This window comes from Priapulus caudatus, unplaced genomic scaffold, assembly GCF_000485595.1.
Source record: "Priapulus caudatus unplaced genomic scaffold, Priapulus_caudatus-5.0.1 Scaffold131, whole genome shotgun sequence".
In the NCBI taxonomy this organism is placed as follows: Eukaryota; Metazoa; Priapulida; class Priapulimorpha; order Priapulimorphida; family Priapulidae; genus Priapulus; species Priapulus caudatus.
In genome coordinates, this window is record NW_014577192.1 from 19,353 (window position 1) to 22,905 (window position 3,553).

Consider the following 3,553-nt stretch of genomic DNA (forward strand, 5'->3'; position numbering starts at 1 on the left):
CGTTACGTCATGCGACACACGGCGATACACGATGACGCACTGTAACCCAATGTGACACACCCGGTGACACGCATTGACACAACGTGACACCCGATACACCTGGTGACGCGCGGTGACTCACGGCGACACACGTTGACACGCGATGACACCAGGCGAAAAACGTTGACACGCGGTGACACCAGGCGACACACGTTGACACGCCGTGACACCAGGCGACACACGTTGATACGCGATGACACCAGGCGAAAAACGTTGACACGCGGTGACACCAGGCGACACACGTTGACACGCCGTGACACCAGGCGACACACGTTGATACGCGATGACACCAGGCGAAAAACGTTGACACGCGGTGACACCAGGCGACACACGTTGACGCGCGGTGACTCACGGCGACACACGTTGACACGCGATGACACCAGGCGACAAACGTTGACACGCGGTGACACCAGGCGACACACGTTGACACGCCGTGACACCAGGCGACACACGTTGATACGCGATGACACCAGGCGACACACGTTGACACACAATGACACCAGGCGACAAACGTTGACACGCGGTGACACCAGGCGACAAACGTTGACACGCGGTGACACCAGGCGACAAACGGTGACACGCGATGACACCAGGCGACACACGTTGACACGCGTCCACGCGCGCCTATGACTCACGCGGCATCCGGGCCGACTTTCCTGCGTCGTTGTTTTTGCGCGCGCCAGCCCCGGTTTTTATAGGACGCCTAATGAAGCTATTGTTTCATAATCGCTGGGCGAGTGCGTTACACACGAGGTCTTAATTAATCGAGAAGATTGCCAATTAGCTATTATTGTTGCGGCATTAATAGGTAAACGGATTGACAGCGGACGAGTGGCAGGATCCGTCAACAGTTGCTCGCCGTGACATGCCCTGATCACCCTCGAGTGAATGTACGATCTGTCCACAGTTTGGCAGCCAAAAAAATTATTTTTTTACTTTCACGAGCAGAAGAAACAAAAGCGCATCAGCGGTCGCAAAGCCCGGCAGAGGTCGCGCTTTTATAGTGGTCGCGGTGGATGATTGGAAGGGTTAAGAAACGGATATGCTTACGTTCATGATTGCACTCGGCATAATCAGCTAGAGGAAGTCTAACAAGATTTCTACGCACTAGATGCAATGCTAAATTGGCTCTTATTATAATCAACTGAATTTCCCCCGTCCCTAATCTTGATAGACGTTCCTTTATTTTACATAGATTCGCTCGCTATGCATACGTATTCGCCCCCGCTGTGCGGAGCCCTGCTCTGAATACAGATCGTCAATATAAATGGATACGGCTTATAGATTACCGCATGTTTGCCGTAATTCCGCTCCGAATTTCTTGCGTAGTCCTTCATTTCACGTGGATAATGCTTAGTTTAATATGCATACTGTCATTATGGGCGAAATGTCGGTGTGATTAACTCAGGTACACACGCGAATGGCATGAGATTAGCAATCATAAAAACCAGGCGCACGCAATTTGCCGTACATGTGTGACTAGCTGCAAGTGATATACAACCCAAAATGTAAACCAATAATTATTTGACGGGTTCTGGATCTCAATAAACTTTTTAATCATCAATAATTCTGGCGTACGTTATTGTTGGATCTATTATAACTTTAATTACTTCGCTGGTTAAACATAATAAGCGAGGTCTTATTAAAAACTCAATTAACTTACATGCAATAAGGTCTGGAAATATCCATCGTCAGCCCGCAATAAATTGTCGCGGGATTGATGCAATGAGTAAGCCGTGTGTACACGTACGTGAACAGCCTGACAAGCTAGGAATGAATATGCAATTACGCACGCAGGAAAACAATTCGACGTCGACACCAGGTGACGCTACGTGAAAAAAACGTTCGAACACGTCTGACGGGATGCGCAGCTAGGCTGTCGCCACGGCCGATGCGTTACCATGAGAGACACCACCCCGTGTCACCTCCCGGTGTGTTACCATGAGAGACACCACCCCGTGTCACCTCCCGGTGTTTTAATAACCATGCCCTGAGCTCACCTCCCCCGGTGTTAACTGACGACGCTCCCCTCCCCGGTGTGTTAACATGACTGACGCTACCCCCTAGTGTGTTAACATGACTGACGCTCCCCCTCCCCCCGGTGTTAACATGACTGACGCTCCCCCTCCCCCGGTGTGTTAACATGACTGACGCTACCCCCTAGTGTGTTAACATGACTGACGCTCCCCCCCTCCGGTGTTACCATGACTGACGCTCCCTCTCCACCCGGTGTGTTAAAATGACTGTCGCTCCCCCTCCCCCGGTGTTTTACCGTGAGTGACACTGCCTCCCCCAGCGTTTCCCCATGAAACTACGCTACCTCTCCACGACGCGTTACCATGGTGACGATAAGCGGCATTTAAAGTCATCTTCCATATCTAATTTCCATCCGAATGATGAAAAATTATGACGTTGTGTTTTTTTCTCCTCCCGGTCCGCGCGGGACGGAGCCTATTATCCTCCACGACACGTAAATAGCGCCTACAACAATACCTCCGTGCGAGCGCGAGTAAAAAAAAAACGCGCAGCAAAAAAAAACCGCACAACGCATCGGGTCGGATGTTAGCGCGCGCGCGCGATGAGAGAGCAGCGAGACGATGGCATCACGCTCGCTCCCAGCGGAGTGATACGTTCGAAAATGCCCTACTCGCGGCACGATCGTCTGCGCGATAACTGCCGACCGTTGCTAGGGACGCGCGAGCGCGCGCGGCGACGCAGACGGCGAACATCAGTCACGTCGGTAATTCGCGCCCACCGTAATCTCCTGTGATCTTTTTCCGGAGAAAATCGGGAATACTTTATTGCGAAATTATGCAGATGATGAGAAATTTATTGAATTTTATGGACACGCCGATGATTGTTAGTGTTTCGGCGCAGATACGCGCAGATTATGCATGTCAGTTATGAAGATAGATGGCGGTAGCGGCGCGGGGGCCGCAGATCAGCACGCGCTCATAGGATTGCTGATGACAATTAAAGTTTGAAGAGATATCCGCGCGCTTCCGAGATGCAAGCTCGTTTGCGCGCGCTTGTGACACGAATTGTGCCAATCGCGAGCCGCGGAGAAGCTCGCTTCATTTGTTGAATCCATCCGTTATTCGCGCGACGGTGACGCACCGAATGCGGCGCCGCCTGCCCGTCTCCCGCTGTGCGTGTGAGCGAGCCAGCGCGAGAGAGGGGGAGAGGGAGAGAGAGAGGGAGATAGAGAGAGAGAGGGGGAGCGAGAGAGAGGGGGAGAGAAAGGGAGATAGAGAGAGAGGGGAAGGAAAGAAAGGGGAGAGAGAGGGAGATAGAGAGAGAAGGGGAGGGAGAGAGGGGAAGATAGAGGGAGAGAGAAAGGGGGATGGAGAAAGAGGGGAAGAGAGAGGGAGATAGAGAGAGAGGAGGGAAAGAGAAGGGGAGAGAGAGGGAGATAGAGAGAAAGAGGGAGGGATAGAGGGGAAGGGAGAGAGGGGGAGAGAGAAAGAGAGGGAGGGATAGAGGGGAAGGGAGAGAGGGAGAGAGAGAGAGAGAG